This window comes from Astyanax mexicanus, chromosome 22 (assembly GCF_023375975.1).
Source record: "Astyanax mexicanus isolate ESR-SI-001 chromosome 22, AstMex3_surface, whole genome shotgun sequence".
Classification (NCBI taxonomy): domain Eukaryota; kingdom Metazoa; phylum Chordata; class Actinopteri; order Characiformes; family Acestrorhamphidae; genus Astyanax; species Astyanax mexicanus.
The window spans coordinates 30,573,108-30,591,674 of NC_064429.1; the positions used below are offsets into that span (position 1 = coordinate 30,573,108).

At 40.1% G+C, this 18,567-nt stretch overlaps 1 protein-coding gene across 2 annotated transcripts in view; it reads left to right on the forward strand.

Moving 5' to 3' along the window:
* The first annotated feature begins 215 nt into the window (after window positions 1-215).
* hs3st1l2 (heparan sulfate (glucosamine) 3-O-sulfotransferase 1-like 2) overlaps window positions 216-18,567 on the forward strand; it is a 40,178-nt gene continuing 21,826 nt past the window's right edge. For both annotated transcript variants that reach the window (XM_007238143.4, XM_007238144.4), the window contains exon 1: window positions 216-705. The gene's annotated coding sequence lies outside the window, so the exon portion shown is untranslated. The remainder of the gene's footprint in view (window positions 706-18,567) is intronic.

Below are 18,567 nucleotides of genomic sequence, written 5' to 3' on the forward strand. Positions count from 1 at the left end.
AAGAAAAGAGGACAAAAAAAAGAGGGAAGAGCAAAAAAAGAGAGTAGGAAGAGCAATAGAAAGAATAGAAAGAGGAAAAGAAGGGATAGAGAGAGAATTGTAGGTGATATAGTGCAGGAGAGAGAGAGAGAGAGAGAGAGAGAGAGAGAGAGAGAGAGAGAGAAAGGTGGAAGAAAGAAAGGAAGAAATAGAGAAGAGGGGAGAGGATGGGAGGGCTTTCCCAGAGGGGCAACATGTTTGTGCTCTCTCTCTCTCTCTCTCTCTCTCTCTCTTAAACACACACTCACACATACTGTCTCAGACTGCGAGCTTAACACACACACACCCACACACACACACACACACGCTGCAGATAAGCGCTCAGTGAAACGTCTGCTTTCGTTCATCCACACTCTCAGCTCTCTCTCTCGCTCACACAGTCACACACTCTCTACGCACACACACACACATCCATTCACACACTGTCACACACACCTTACTCCCTCTCTCACTCACACTCGCTCTGAGTGGAAGCTGGGAAACGATTTCTTAACAAGAGTGGGAGAGAGAGAGAGAGAGAGAGAGAGAGAGATGGAAGAAAGACAGAAGAATTAAATCAGCTGTAGAGAGAAGAGATAGACTTTCAGAAGAAGCTGCAGCAGATACCACAACCTCCAGAAACCTCTAGGAACATCTAGGAACCTCTAGGAACCTCCAGGAACTCTGGTAAGCTTCACCACCCTTTCTCTTCTTTTTGTCTCTCTCTCTCTTTCTCTCTTTTCTATCTGAAATTAACTTTTATTGTAATTCATTTTAAGTTTTAATTATCATTAGGTTTGTTCAGTCTAATCTTTAGTAGCAGTTCTAACAGTGTAAAGAACCGCTAAGATTGAATCAATGTGTCAAAATACAGTACTTGACATTTTGCTCTTTTTCCCTTTTTGAATCCAGTTGTTGTTCTTTATATCATTTTACAATTTCATGATGAATAAACTAATAGAAATGCTGCAAAATGACTTAATAACCAATAAAATCAATACACATACTGTCACATCGGTGTATTTAGAAAAACCTGGCAGTACAATATGTATACATTTACAGGACCAATCAAAGTTTGGACACACCTTCTGACCTCTTTTATTTTATACATTGTAAATTCAAATACTGAAGTGATCCAGAATATGAAGAAACACATAAAGAATCATGTAGTAACTTGAGTGTTAAACAAATCAAATTAGTCTGAGAATCATTTAGTTGTTAACTTGTGGTGTTTGCGACTGGCAACTCTGACAAACTTATCCGGTGCAACCAAGGAAACTCTTGCTCTTCCTTCCCTGGGGCGGTCCTGATGAGTGCCAGTTCCATTATAACATTTTTGATGCCTTTGCAATGACTGCACTTAAGGATACTTTTAAGTTTCTTGAAATATTTAATTTCTTAAAGTCACATAGTTGAGTAGTTGTTGCTTCTCATAATCTGGATTAGATCATTACTCAAATATTCACTATTCACTGTATACCTGTAACTCTACCTCTTCACTACTTTACAACTGATGCTCTCAAACACTTTATTAAGAGGCAAGAAATTCAAGTAATTAACTCTTGATGAGTTCAGCACAGCTGTTAACTGAAAGCCTGAATTCCAGGTGACCTTATAAAGCTGACTGAGAAAATCCAGCCAAGATGTGCAAGATGTCTCTATCTAATCAAGAGGAGCTACTTTAAGAAGAATCTACAATATAAAACATATTCTGGTTTGTTTAACTCTGGTTTGTTTAAAGACTCAAAATTCAAAATTGAAAACGAAGTGGTACCCATAATATTATGATAGTTTGATATATCAGTATTTTCCTACACTGCTGCTATATTATGTAAATCTGCGGCACATCTTGAAAAGGAAAAAACAGGTTCTGCTTAATAATAATTAAGCGCCAATAACAGTGTTGTTACACATTAATAATGCAGACAAAAACTACAGGTTTATCTAGGTATTAGGTAAAAATATGCAAATATCTCCAAAATAAAAGTTTACAGATGGTGAAACATTTTCAGTGTAAAAAATATTTTTTTAATGTCTTTTTGGAGCATTTCTATTGGTCCATTTATTATTAAATCTTGATACATTGTAACAAAAAAACAAACAAAAAAAACTGCCAGATGCACAATACATAAAAACAAATCTAGGCTGCATCTCAAATGTAATAAATGCTGCCTACTTAGGCAGTATTTGAAGGCAGGAATGTACTGAAAAGGGAAGAGCAAAAGAAGACACCTTCATCTTGCCGGTTTGTGATAATAGTGTCAGTAGGATGTATTCTTTTGTACCTTACGTATCCCATGATCCTGTGGGTTAGCAGCAGCAACACGCTGAAGTTGTAAGTTTTTTACAATTATTTTACAATTAATTTACAATTATTTTTCCCCTTATATTTAATTTGTGATGGGAAATGTTCAGCATAATTTCCAAATTTTGGCTTTTATTTTTACTGATTGTAATTAGTTGGTTGTATACTGGTAACTTCGTTTTGCTCCTTCAAATTGTGTCACAAAAACAGTTTGATTGTAGGTACCTTCATCCCAATGCTGCCCGCTAAGGTACTGATTTATGAGGCAGCACAGGCAGCACAGGCTCCCTTATCAAACACGGCCATAAGAGTTTTTGTTTTCACTCTATTTAGATACTTCCTATATTTAGCTGATGCACAAACAGTATGTAATTACAGAGACCATAGTACTGTACATTTTGTGTACCACTCCATACATCACCAGTAGTTTTGTTCATGTGTAACTAAACCATTATTAGAAACAATCCATCCAGTTTTTAAACTGAAAGCAGAAGCATTTCTGAGTGGAAAAGGGATAAAATATTGTGTTTAATGGTATCAGTGTGCTGAAACGACCATCCCTGATAAGTCTGCTAATATATTCATTCTAAAAATTTGGGCGTCGGGTCACTTTACGTGGGAGTTCTTCTGGCCACGTCACGTGTCTTTACATACTTACGTCACAAGTATAGCCTCTAAAAGAGGATCCGGCTCAGTTTTACTGAACTCGAGCGGCTGGTGGAGCAATGGAGACTTCAGAAGAGGAAACTGAAAGCTCAGTAGCTCATTCACTCATAGTAAAAACAAAGAAACGATGGAGTGAAGTTTCTGACTGAGCACTCTCTCTCTCGCGCATTCTCTCTCTGACTGAACATAACCTGGAATCGGATTCATCCGCTCTGAAAGGAGACCCCCGCCCAGTTTAAAATGATTCTTCCGCATGCTCTGTGCAATTACCCATTCTCACCAGAGAGGGCCCTAAATCCCAAAAGTTACAGACATCAGCTTTAATATAAACTGGGTCCAAATTTATTACAGTGTGTGTGTGTGTGTGTGTGTGATACCATGTTATCAGTGAGGGGCAGGTTAGAGGAGGTAAAAGCAGGTCAGAGTGAAGACTCTCTTCATCCTTTAGCTCTTTAACTCGCCCACTCACAGGAGGAAAGGTAGATATTATTAATACTGAAACTGAGTGTACTCACTGAGCCTACGAAGTGTGTGTGTGTGTGTGTCTGTGTAGTGTGTGTGTGTGTCTGTGTAGTGTGTGTGTGTGTGTTTGGTTAAGCTGAGGGTGGAAAGGATGGTTTTGATGAATGTACAGATGTTTGGAACGCTGGTAAAACACTGATGTCATACACACATCTGTACACGTGACACACACACACACACACACACACACACACTCCAACAAATACCTTTAGGGCTTACATTTTTGTGGAATGCTTTGAAAAACAGTTGGACTGAATTAAGGGAATCAGTAGCATGAGAGAGAGAGAGAGAGAGAGAGAGAGAAAGAGAGAGAAAGAGAGAGAGAGAGAGAGAGAGAGAGAGAGAGAGAGAAAATGAGGGAAAGTTGGAAAATAGAGAGACAAAATAAAAAGCAAGAAAGGGAGAAACAGAAATGTAACAGAAAGAGACAAATAATGAAAAGTGCAAGAAAAATGTGACAAAGAGAGAGAAAATGGGAATAAAGACAAATATCCAACAAATAAAGAAGAGAGAGAAAGAAAATGAGAATTTGAAGAAGAGAGACAGAACAGAAAACCAAAACAGAAAGAAAAAAGGAAAGGAAAGAAAGGAAAAAGTTGGAAAAAAGGGCAAGTATAAAAGAGAGTAATAAAAGAAAAAAAAACAGAGAAAATAAAAGAGACAGTGAGAAAATGAGGGAGGGACCTGGACAAAGAAAATGTTTAAAAGCCAAACGCCAAAAACGAAAGAGAAAAGGAAAAGGACAGAAAGAGAGAAAGCATGAAAAAAAGAGAATGAACAAGAAAGAGAACAAAGTTGAAAGAAAAGAAAAGAGAAGTTTTTACTTCACACAAGTGTGAAAGAAGAGGAAACAATGGAGGAAGGAGAAAAAGAAAAGGCTGTAATGAGAAGAATAAAAGAGAAAATGCAAGAGAAGGAAGAGAAAATGAATACAGGCAAAGCAAAAGAGGCAAAATAAAGATAAAGGCAAAAAAGCAAGAGAAAGCAAAAAAAAACAAGAAGGAAAAAGAACAAGAGAATAATAAAATAACAAACGAGAAAATAAGTTTGTATGTATGGAAGTATGGAATATTTGGAAAACAGAAAATAAAAGAGAAAAATGCATGAGGAAGAGAAAGAAAGTGAAAGAACGGAAAAGAGAAGAAAACAGTGTCAAAAAAGAAAAAGTAAGAGAAATGAGAAGAAGAAAATGAGAGAAAGAACAGTAGAGTATCCTGCATGTTCTTATCTGGTGTGTATCAGTGTGTCTCTGTTTATCTATAAGTAAAGGAAAACCCCAGTTCAGGTCAGAGTGTGTGCACATGAGTGTGTGTGTGTGTATAAGTGTGTGTGTGACCTGCTTTTAGGGTTCACTCTGTGCTGCTGCTGCCGCTGCAGTGCATTATGGGGGACCCATCAGGACACGGTGGGGCATTAGAGAGCGGGACTTTAATAATAAATATCATAATTTATGAGGGAGGAGATGCTCCTCTAGTCAAACGCAATCAACCGTATTTACTCGAGTGGGGGGCGGGGCCGCAAAGAGAGGGGACGGGGCTTCTGTGTCAAATTAAGGAACACAGTGTTGAGTTCAGAGAGACACTTCAGGGGAGCATCACTAAACACACACTCCTCAGTGTCGGGATTAACTGAGTCACATGACTGACGTTCAGTGATCAGACGGGAGTTATTACTGCAGAATAACACTCATTCTCCACCCCACACACACACACACACACACACACACACACACCTTATCCACCGAGAAAAGAGCGAGACAAGCGCAGATGACCTGTGGACACGCCGCTATGAATCTTTAATCATCGGGGTGAATTGTTCACTCACTGCTCTGTACACCTTAAATAAGGTCAATGAAGTGTGTTTCATAAGCGCACATATAATATTTATTACACTTATATAATTTAGAATAAAAATGCTAAGTTAGGTATTCTATATGTAGGTAATGTACTGTACACTATAGCATGTCTGCATTTGCAGCAATATAAACTTAAATGACATTCCATCCCTGGTGGAAAAAACATATACTTAATTGCACTTAAAACATATTGAGAAATGTCTAAGTATGGTGTACATATACTAACAGATTTATGTACTTAAAATATATTAAAAGTACATTAATACTTTTTGCAGTAAATATACTAAATATATAGTAAATATACTAAATATATAGTAAATATACATTATTACATTTGCAGTAAATATACTAAATATATAGTAAATATACTAAATATATATTAAATATACATTAATACTTTTGCAGTAAATATACTAACAGATTTATGTACTTACTTAAAAAAATATTAAAAGTACATTAATATTATTGATATTTCACTATCACATGTTTGAAAGTAAACTTTGATTAGATAGATAGATAGATAGATACTTTATTGATCCCCGGGGGGAAATTCTTGAAATTATTGTACTTTTTTTATTAAAAAAATACTTTTACTTCAGTGTAATTCAATATACTTCTCAAATACTTATTTCCAAATATACTTTTGGACATTTTTAGCAAAGTGTGTTGAAAACAACTGTTACAGAAGTTCACTAAAAGTACAGTGTATCATGTAACTTTTTAGAAAGTAAATTAAATTACTACATTTAAAAAATGTTGAGTAAATTTGTAACACACTAAAAATTGTAGTACAGTATATTAAAATATGGAAAATATACAGACCAAGGTTATTTATATACAGGCCATCATCATTTTTAACTTGTGTTATGATTCAGTGTTTTATCCTGTATACTGAAGAAGCCTATAGTAGTTCTGTCAGTGTTTTATGTTATTAACAGCTGAAAGACAAAACAAATTACACATACTACTCAGTATATTTTAACTATATTTATTGTTGAAATAATTACATTATCGACTTATCATACAATAAATGAAAATACCCTCAATAATTTAACTTATCCAGTCTATTAATGTGAATCTGTATGTTAACTTTGATTCAAAATGCTGTATTTATTCTATTTTATTTCATTTATATTAGATTTGCGCCTGTCATGATAATTACATGAATGACAAATCGTACAATATATGAAGAAATGTTTGCTGAAAATGGCCAGAATATCAGCTTTGTTTAAAAACAGCAGTTTTATTGTATTTAATATTATTACTGTTAGTATGTTTTATAAACGTAGTATTTTAATTTCTTTTTCTGGTGCGCACCTCTGAATTAGCCTTTCTTGCTTTATTCTCCGACTGCCACTTTTCACTGCCTACTTTACCTGTGTGTGCTCCTCCACGCTCTAAATCTGCACAGATCTGATTGGCTGAGGAGAGCATTTGGTGATTGTACAGCACATGTGATTGGTCTGTAAGTTTATTGCGCCGCAGAGCACGTAAACCGTAAAGACAAGAAAAGTTTCGCCGCTTTAAATGAACACAGTCAGAATTAAAATCTTCTCAGTAGTTTATCAGTTTGGCTCCGCGGTATTTAGAGTACTTATTGAGTACTTATAGAGTGCCATTCATGTGCAATACTGGCACAGCAAGAAGATTTTCAGCTAACTATGTTGTGGTTTTTCTAAACTTAATAAAAAACCCTGAAAATAAAATGCCTTCACCTTAAATAAGAACAGAAAAGCAGGAGAAAAACTAGTTTTTAATTGAAGTCAATGAATTTGTGCCAGGTCACTGAATTTTGTCTGTATATTACAGACACAACTGATTCATTGATTGGTTTATTTAAAAAATGCTGGAGTTTTCCTTTAAGTAAACAGCACGAACTGTGTCACTTTGGACAGCACAGACACCCCGTTGATGGACAGATGGGCTGACCCTGGGTGCTCTCCATCGCTCAGACTGGACACTGGACCAGGGCTGGTGTCAGGAGCTTCATCCATATGTTTCAGAGCAGAGTCAGTATCAGTGACAGGGGACACCCCAAACAGACTAATTACAATTTTGCTTATCATCACTGTCAAACGAAAACTTGTATAGCCAGAACTCCATATTTACAGAAGAAAGAAAAACATTGTTATTTTTTAATGGAAGTCAGTTTAAAGAATTGTAAAGAACAATGCAAAGGGTCATATTATGTACATATACAACTTTTTTCTCTGACATTGACGTAATTTACTGATGTTATTTAAAAAGTACCACAAAATGCAATTATTGAGTATTTACTGTGCTTCTTGATGTTTAGATAAGTATTTGACTTTAATTGTAGCAGAAAAAGTACTGTTTACCATATTTATTTACAACCTTATTAAACTGCTTTATGACACTAAGATGGTCCACAGATTCATATCCTCTCCTAACCTAATGTAGCCTAGCCTAGCTTTGCACTGTAACATGAACATATTATATTTTGGCATTTTTTCTGAATCTGAACAAGATTGAAGCAAGTTAGCTCTTCCTACTCTGGAGCAGCATTTGTTCCTGTCAGCCTAGCATTAGCTTTTAGCCTTTTTTCAGGCAACAGATTTGGTGTTTAGCAATTAGCCCATTTCCAGCTATTGTTACACAAAAGTCTTTGAGTTTCACAGTATATCACTTATAAACTATGTTCCCAAAAGTATCCTGTGCTCGCCTGCATGGTTGCGTTTGGTGATGTAAGGCTTGGTGGATGGAGCTGCTCGGCTTGATCTAATCTGAAGCTACATGAAGTTTGGAGGTCTGTAGTGATGTAGTGACACTGCAGAAAATTGGTGCCTCTATGTGCTATCTTGTGAGTGAGTTAGAAGATGTTTGGCCAGTGGGCTCATGGCAAGGTGACGAGAACTAGGAATGTTTAAGCAAGGCATGACTGTTGGTGTATGGGCATTTAAAGGACCTTTAAGGATTATAGTAACTTCTGTAGTAACTGTATTAACATAATCAGGATGTATCATTAGATATTAAGGAAACATGCAGAGTTAAAGCACTGGCAACTCTTATCAGCAGAGCTTCAGCCAGTATTTTCTTATTTTCTTAACTGTGCAGTATGTCACAGATATATGTGTGGGTTTTAGCCTCCGAATGCCCATCGCCATCTCCCAAGTCCCATTTCCACACCCTGGGTTACCAGGTATATAACACAACGGCATGCAAACAGTGTACTAAAGCCATGGAAATGGGGGAGCTGGCTAGATGTATATATATATATTTTTGCTGAACAGGTCATCACTGAGCTTCAGTAAGGTTGCTAAGCATAGTAGAGATGGACATTTTGGACATTGAATCATGTACATTCACTGATAAGCTACAGAGTAAGACTTGTTGTGGCTTGCTACTGTGGTACTATTACTTGATCCCACACAATAGAGTGGTATGATTTAGAGATTTGGATGGGCAAGTAAATACTTTTGGCAAATGTATCTACAGTACCTAACCCTCATTATTTAATTATGCCATATAAAATGCAATGTAATGGACAATGGAATGTAGTAACTGTAGTAACTCATAACATGTTCAGGATGTATCTTCAGAAATTAAGAAAGCATGCTGAGTTGGAAATGGAAATGGGCGAGCTGGCTATATGTATATATTTTTTTGCTGAACAGGTAATCACTGAGCTTCAGTAAGTTTGCTTAGCATAGTAGAGATGGGCATTTTGGGCACTGAATCATTTATATTCACTGATCAGCTACAAAGTTAGGATTGTTGTGGTATATCATTATCTTGTGAGTGATTTAGAAGAAGTTTTAGTCTCCGAATCTGCCCACCACCATTTCCTCTGCTCCATTTCCACACCCTGGGTCGCCAGGTATAGAACACAACAGCAGCAAGCAAACAGTGTACTATAGCCAAGGAAATGGGCTATTTTTCTGCTGAACAGGTAATCACTGAGCTTCAGTAAGGTTGTTGAGCATAGAAGAGATGGTATAATATTTCTCTGTTCTTTCACTAACTACTGCATGTCCATAACAATTACCAATCAGTGCTGCACTGCACACATAGCAGATCACGCTGAGCTGAAAACACTGGAGCGTTTCTATAACAGGTGGAGCCGAGCCGAGCCTGGCCGAGATGCTACGTCTCTCTCTGTGACCTTGGTGAGGCGTGTGAGGGCAGCTTGTTGAGGGTTCTGCGGTTCCAGCCGGAGCACGTTCTCTGATTAGCTGTACGATACTGAGCCTGTGGACAGAGGGAGGGGGGCGATGTGAAACCATTTCAGAGTCATAAGCATTCAGTCACAATCACGACCCCCACCACGAGCCTAATGTTCCGACACCGCACTTCCTACGGCCGACCGAGAGGCTTCAGGCTGTACGGAGACGCTGGGTTTACGCCAGGCCACTGCGCTCATTACGTACGTCACACACGTGCTGTTTATGACAAGCTGCGTCCTCAGAAAATCCTGAGATATTGTTAGTTTTTTAATATTTAAAAAAAATTAAAATAGAAAAATAAGTGTGTGTAGATGCAGCAGTGTTTATGTGTTTGTGTGGAATGTGTCTGCTATGAGTGTATGAGTGTTTGTTTGCGCATGTGTGTGTGTGTGTGTGTGTGCGCGTGTTGGACTCCAGTCATTTTTTGGGTCATTAGTGCTGGAAGTCTCAGCCTGCGCTCCATTAAGATGACAGGCTACAGTACACTGACTGACCTCAGCGTTGCAGCTCAGCACGCACAGCACAACAACACAACACAGCATGAGGTCGCATGATACAGCACAGCACATCACACAACACCACACAGCACAGCACATTAAATACGAAAAGCATAAAAAAGTCCCGAAAAAAACACACAATTATGCTTTCAGAACAAAGCAACAAGACAACCCAGCATACCACAATATACACAGCACAGCACAGCCAAACAACACAGCACTGTCATATTTAATACTGTGCCACACAACAAATATGGCAAAGCACAAAAAAAGCTACACGCACAAGACAGTCATACAATACAACACAGCACAGTATAGCACAGCCATACAATACAGCACTTCCATACAATACAACACTGCACAGTATAGCACAGTCATACAATACAACACAGCCATACAACTCAACACAGTATAACACAGCTGTACAACACAACACAGCACAGTAAACACAGCCATGCAAAACAACACAGCCTTACAATACAACACAAAACAGTATAACACAGCCATACAACACAACATAGTATAATGTAGCGATACAATACAGCACTTCCATACAGTACAACACAACACAGTATAGCACAGTCGTACAAAAATACAACCATACAATACAACACAACACAGTATAGCACAGTCGTACAAAAACACAACCATACAATACAACACAACACAGTAAAACACAGCCATACAATACAGCACAGATTTACAATACAACACAAAACAGTAAAACATAGCCATGCAATACAGCACAGACCTACAATATAGCACAGCCATACAGTACAACACAATACAGTATAACACAGCCATACAATACAACACAGCCATACAATACAGCACTTCCATACAGTACAACACAACACAGTATAGCACAGTCGTACAATACAGCACAGATTTACAATAAAACACAACATAGTATAATATAACCATATAATACAACACAGCTATACAATACAGCACAGCCATACAGTACAACACAACAGAGTATAACACAGCCATACAATACAGCACTTCCATACAGAACAACACAGCACAGTATAGCGCAGCCATACAATACAGCACTTCCATACAATACAACACAGCACAGTATGGCACAGTCATACAAAAAAACATAGCCATACAATACAACACAACACAATATAATATAGCCATACAATACAACACAGCCATACAATACAGCACAGCCATACAGTACAACACAACACAGTATAACACAGCTATACAACACAGCACTTCCATACAGTACAACACAGCACAGTATAGCACAGTCGTACAAAAACACAGCCATACAATACAACACAACACACTATAACAGCCATACAATACAGCACAGATTTACAATACAACACAACATAGTATAATATAATATAATATAATATAATATAACCATATAATACAACACAGCCATACAATACCGCACAGCCATACAGTATAACACAACACAGCGCGTTAACACGCAGCGGCCGCTCCGGGTCCGTTAAATGGTGCTTTTGTGTCACTATTTGTCGTTTTTTTCGTTTATTTCCTGCAAATATGTGCATCGGAACACCCGTGCACATGTTCTACCACCGCCAAACCGTGCTACAGTGGAGAAATCAGCCAGAAAACACGCTACCGGACGAGGTTCTGCAGACGCTACTTGAGCTTAGCCTGCTAAGAGACCCAGGCCGCCAGCCCGCGGTGTTTCCTGACCCCGGAGCCCAGCGGAAGTGCCATCGCAAGCGGTGCAAGCGTAAGCGGAAGCGCGGAAAGAGAGCCGGGACCCGCGCGAGGCTAAAGGCTAGTCCTAGCCGGCCGGCTATACCATCGCTCTTTCTGGCAAACGTCTGTTCCCTCCACAATAAACTGGACTACATCCGACTCCAGCGAACTACCCAGCGTGAGTTCAGAGACTGCTGTGTTTTGGTTTTTGTGGAATCGTGGCTGAACGACAACATTCCGGACAGCGCCATTCAGCTAGCCGGGCTAACCGCGTTCAGAGCAGATAGGAGCGCGGCACTATCCAGGAAGACCCGCGGTGGAGGCGTGTGTGTTTACATCAACACGGAATGGTGTAACAACGCTGTGACTGTCGCCAAACACTGCTCTCCGCTGGTGGAGTTCCTGATAGTCAAGTGCAGACCTTTTTATTTAGTACGGGAGTTCTCCGCCGTGCTAATAGCTGCTGTTTACATCCCACCCAGCGCTAGCATTGGTGCTAATGCTAAAGAGGCTCTGTGTGAACTCTATCGGACTATCAGCGATCTGCAGAACAAACACCCAGACGGACTGTTTATTATCGCCGGAGATTTCAACCACGCAAATCTCAAGTCAGTGCTCCCTAAATTCCACCAACATGTGAACTTGAGAGGAGCGCGTTGGATCTTGTTTACACAAACATCCCCAGCGCGTACCGGGCGGAGCCCCGCCCCCACCTCGCTTTCTCGGACCACATGTGTGTGTGGCTGACACCAGTATACACACCACTCATCAGACGCTCCAGACCAGTTCAGAAGTAGGTGAAAACCTGGCCGGCAGGCTCCATCTCTGCCCTTCAGGACTGTTTTGAGTGCACTGCATGGGACATGTTTAGGGAGGCTGCTACTGAAGGCGATTCTGTTGATTTGGAGGAGTATGCAGCATCAGTCACTGGCTACATCAGCAAGTGTATTGATGATGTCACTGTCTCCAAGACCATCACCACACACCCAAACCAGAAGCCTTGGATGACTGCTGAGGTACGTGCGCTGCTGAGGACCCGTGACTCCGCCTTCAGAGTGGGTGACAAGGTGGCCCTGAGGAAAGCGAGAGCCGACCTGTCACGAGCTATCAGAGTGGCAAAGCGCGCACACGCCCAGAGAATCCACAGCCACTTCAAGGACACGGGTGACGCGCGGTGCATGTGGCAGGGCATCCAGGCAATCACCAACTACAGGACAATGCCACCGTCCTGTGAACGTGATGCCTCCCTCCCTGATGCCCTGAATAACTTTTATGCACGGTTTGAGGCACAAAACAACACGTTGGCGAGAAAGACCATGCCCAAGCCGGATGAGCAGGTGTTGTGCCTGACTGCAGTGGATGTGAGGAACACTCTGCACAGAGTCAACCCACGGAAAGCTGCAGGACCAGACAACATCCCTGGCAGAGTGTTCAGTCAGGGAGTGCGCAGACCAGCTGACAGATGTCCTCACGGACATCTTCAACATCTCCCTGTGCAGTGCCACTGTCCCAACGTGCCTCAAGTCCACCACCATCGTCCCCATGCCGAAGAAGTCCACAGTGTCCTGCCTCAATGACTACTGTCATCATGAAGTGCTTCGAGAGGCTAGTCATGAGGAACATCAAGACACAACTGCCCTCTTCACTAGACCCCCTGCAGTTTGCGTATCGTCCCAATCGCTCCACGGACAATGCCATCACCACCACCCTTCATCTCTCCCTCACCCACCTGGAGAAGAAGGACACTTACATCAGAATGCTGTTTATAGACTTCAGTTCAGCATTCAACACCATCATCCCACAGAACCTCATCAGGAAGCTAAGCTCGCTCGGCCTCAACACCCCCCTCTGCAACTGGATCCTGGACTTTCTGACGGGGAGACCCCAGTCAGTCCGGTTCGGGGGCAGCACCTCCAGCACCATCACACTGAACACTGGGGCCCCCCAGGGCAGTGTCCTGAGTCCTCTGCTGTTCACCCTGCTGACTCATGACTGTGCTGCAAAACACAGTTCTAACAGCATCAAGTTCGCCGATGATACAACCGTGCTGGGTCTCATCACCAAAGGCGACGAGTCAGCATACAGAGAGGAGGTGCAGCGGCTGACAGACTGGTGTACAGTCAACAACCTTCACCTGAATGTGGACAAGACAAAGGAAATGGTTGTTGATTTCAGGAGAGCACAACACACCCACTCTCCACTCAACATCGACGGGTCCTCTGTGGAGATTGTTAAGAGCACCAAGTTCCTTGGTGTCCACTTAGCAGATAACCTCACCTGGACCCTGAACACCAGCTCTACAGCCAAGAAAGCCCAGCAGCGTCTCTACTTCCTCCGGAAGCTGAGAAAGGCCCGTCTCCCTCCACCCATCCTCACACTCTTCTATAGAGGGACCATTGAGAGCATCCTGAGCAGCTGCATCACTGCCTGGTTTGGGACCTGCACCGTCTCTGACCGCAAGACCCTCCAGCGTATTGTGAGGACAGCTGAGAGGATCATCGGCGTCTCTCTCCCCTCCATCACGGACATTTACACCACCCGCAGCATCCGCAAAGCAACCAGCATTGTGAAGGACCCCACCCATCCTTCACACAAACTGTTCTCCCTCCTGTCTTCGGGAAGAAGGTACCGCAGCATCCGGTCCAGCACGACCAGATGCTGCAACAGCTTCTACCCCCAAGCCATCAGACTCCTCAACTGCAGAGACTGAACTGATGGTTTTTCTGTACATGCACACACACTCTTACCCCACTTACCCCAGAAAATGGAAAGCACTAAAAACCCTACTACCTCACTGGACTCTATTGCACACTGTGTAATAGAGGTAATTACTACCTCACTGGTCTTTTTTGCACACTGCATAATTTGCACACTGTCTTGTTATTTATTATTCTTTTTCTGTATTGTGTTGTATTGTCTGTCTGCACTTTTGTACTGTTGCACTTATTGTTCTGTCTACACTGTGTTTATGTGCACCATGGTCCCTGGAGGAACGTTGTTTCGTTTCACTGTGTACTCTGTATATAGCTGAAATGACAATAAAAACCACTTTGACTTTGACTTGAAAAGCCGTACAATACAACACAGATATACAATACAACACAGCACAGTATAGCACAGTCATACAATAAAACACAGACATACAATACAACACAACACAGTGCAATAAAGCCATACAATGCCACACAAGACAGTATAAAACACTCATACCAAACAACACAGTCATACAATACAGCACAGCACAGTATAACACACATGTGCCATACAACACAACAAAGTATAACACAGCCATATAAAAAGTCATACAATACAACACAACACAGTATAACACACTTGTGCCAAACAACACAGTCATACAATACAACACAGCACAGCACAGTATCAAACATAACATTATGAACACTTGTTTCTACACTCATTATTCATTTTCAGATTGACTGATTATATATATGAGCACTTTGTAGTTCTTTAATAATTACAGACTGTAGTCCTGTAGTCTGTGTTTCTCTGTATACTTTATTAATATCGCCCTTCTTTCACCCGGTTCTCCAGTACTCAGGAGCTTTGGAGTGTGTGTTGAGCTGCTGGTACAGTGAGTGGATCAGATACAGCAGCAGTGCGGCTGGAGTTTTTAAACACTGTGTTTAATCTCTCGCTGTCCTCCACTCTCTATTATACACACTCCTACCTACAGCTGAAACACCTTGTAGATAAAGTTAAGTCAGGGACAGAAGCTGGATTAGTTATAAACAGCTACTAAGAGTAGTTATACAGATGCGAATGAGTGAGAAACCACTACAATCACATTGATCAGACAGCAGACAGTAAATAATGGTGAATGAGAAGCATTAGGGAACGTTGCTAATGATACGGAAGGCAGTAAGCTGTTTTGCTGTTGTTTAATGCGGAGGGGATTTGAGGACAAAAGCAGCGGACTGGCAAACAAAACACAGAAACACCAGCACAGCCAAGAAGTGGAACCAAAGGCATTAGCGCCAAGATTACACACGTACTGAAAAGACCGTCTCACAGACAGACACACACACCGAATACAAATGCACACACATGCAAAACACACACACACACATAGACGCTCTAAACCTGCATGCAGACTGACAGCACCATTCATCTCTCCTCTAAACAACTCTTTCTGTGCTCAGCACTAATTGGCATTGCGAGACGAGAGAGCGACGCTTGTTTCTGCGCTGACGGATTCTCACCCTCTGACTGTTCTCTTCATTAAATCAATTTCACCCTCACTCTGAAAAAAAGTGAATTTTGGAGTGTGCTGAATTTAGACACATGAATATTATGTACTGCATTAGCACAAGCTTTATCAAATGCTAGCAAACTCAAATGCAAAATCGAGCTGATATACAGTAATTCTGTGTATTATTATTTCTGTCAAATTTCTCATTGGATGTTTTTGTTTTACATTGCCCCCCCCCCCCCAAAAAAAAAACTGCTTTAATCTGACTATTGATTACATATACATCTCTGGAATTTAATTAAAATGAAGAGACCACTTCAATTTCTGAATCCGTTTCTCTGATTTATCTATTTATAGGTATATGTTTGAGTAAAATGAACATTGTTGTCATTTAGATCATTTATTTGCAAAAAAATAATGAGAAATGACTGAAATAACAAAAAAAAGATGCAGAGCTTTCAGACCACAAATAATGCAAAGAAAACAAGTTTATATTCATAAAGTTTTTAAGAGTTCAGAAATCAATATCTGGTGCAATAGCCCTGGTTTTAAATCACAGTTTTTTTCATGCATCTTGGCATCATGTTCTCCTCCACCAGTCTTACACACTGCTTTTGGATAACTTTAAGCCTTTACTCCTGGTGCAAAAATTCAAGCAGTTCAGTTTGGTTTGATGGTTTGTGATCATCCATCTTGCTCTTGATTATATTCCAGAGGTTTTCAATCTGGTAAAATCAAAGAAACTCATCATTTTTAACTGGCCTTTTATTTTTTTCCAGAGATGTATTTTATATACGATGATCCATGAACCAAAACTGCTTGTTTTGTTTTATATGGGTACATTCACACACAGGCTTCCAAGCAGGTCCCATAAATGCTTTATTGGCAATAAATCTTATGACCAGTCAGGCTAAGGAAGTGTTGTAATCTGGCAAAGACATTTCTGGGATTTGCACAACCTTTGCTGTGTGTGGGTGAGCATTATCCTGCTAAAATATACCAAATAGAAGCCTTTCCATGAGAAGCAACACATGTGGCCGCAGGATGCTTAACAGCACAGCACTTTTGTGCAGAATACTGGCCTATTAAAAGTAAAGTTGTTTTATTCTTTTTATTTAGTTTATTGTTGATTTAAAAGCTGAATTGTTTCGTTGTGTGTGCAACGAGTTGGGGTGTTTGATTGCTGAGGACTGTTGACTGTTGTCAGGGTTTAAATCAGTAAGTGGCACACCTGTATTTCCTGGCGCCAAGATAAAAACACTCCAGAAATCTACCTGAACACACCTCACTTCCAGACCACACCACGCCCATTAGTGTATGCCCATGTAATGCTATTTTAATGACGTAGATGCAAATCTTGAAATAGACTGTTTATGGGGTTTACGATAGCAACAAGCATCACGACTCGCCTTGCACAGGGTGTACAAAAGGGTCCAATGTGATATATTCTACATTTTCAGCTCCAGATTTAAACAACTGTGTTAGAAACTCTATCAGACAACGTGTGTGTGTGTTTGTCTGAGTGTCTGACATTCAGCATGGCCTTCAGTGTTGCTCCCCAGCGGGTCACAACAAGAATTACTATGAAAATGGCAGTAATCACAGCGGTTACTGTAAACACACTGAGCTGCAGGCCATATTTCTCACCAATTGCCAAATGTTTCACTTCCACATTTATGGCTAAAGCATTAGACTGCGCCATTACCGCCACTGTGGGCTTCATTCATTTATCTGTAACAAGACACCAACTGTGGCATCATCTGCAGATATGGTGTTCAATAGAGATCTACACAAGTCTCTCTCTCTCTCTCCCTGTGGGGACGGCCTCAGCTGAGCCGGTTCTAATGAATGTTCACAAGAGAAAAATACCTTCTGCACACCTGGTGTAACGTAGCCTCCACCTGATGAGCAGAAGCAACAGTATTCCATTAATCATTATCTAGTGTTTAAAACTGCATTATTAGGTGCAGTTTAAAACATGGGCTGCATAGTGCCTAATAATAGTACAGAACTGTTATAGTATATATCGTTGCTGTCCAATGAAAAACAAGTATCTCCAAAACAGCAACTTTACAGGAGAGAGAAAAAACCTTATACATTTTTCAAAGGAAGTCAATGTAAAAAGAGTTCCATATTGAAAAAATGTAGATTAAAGTATACTAAGCGTTATTATAAAGCTATAGTGCACTAAAATGTTCTTGTAGCCACATTATTATTAATCAGTATATTTAAATAGTGCTACATTTTCTTAAAAAATAAGAAAATTCAACTCAAAAACTCAAAAATCTTAAATCTAGTGCAGTGAGTTGAGTTTTCTATTTTTTTTTTTCGTGTCATTCATCACGCTACTTAAACTTGCTAAATAATTTATAATGTTTTTTGGCACAATTTCTTAATCTACATTCTTCTACCTGTATTATAACAGGGTAAATGTATGCTGCCCTAGATACGGAGCATCAAGCAAATGCAATAAAAGTAAATGGTTTTTTAATACTTATTATGCTTTAATTGATTAAAAATAGTACAAAAATCTTACTTAAATTGTGCTAAGAGTACTGTACTAAAATACAGCTATTTTAAATATACTTAACTAACATTTAAACATTTAAACTACT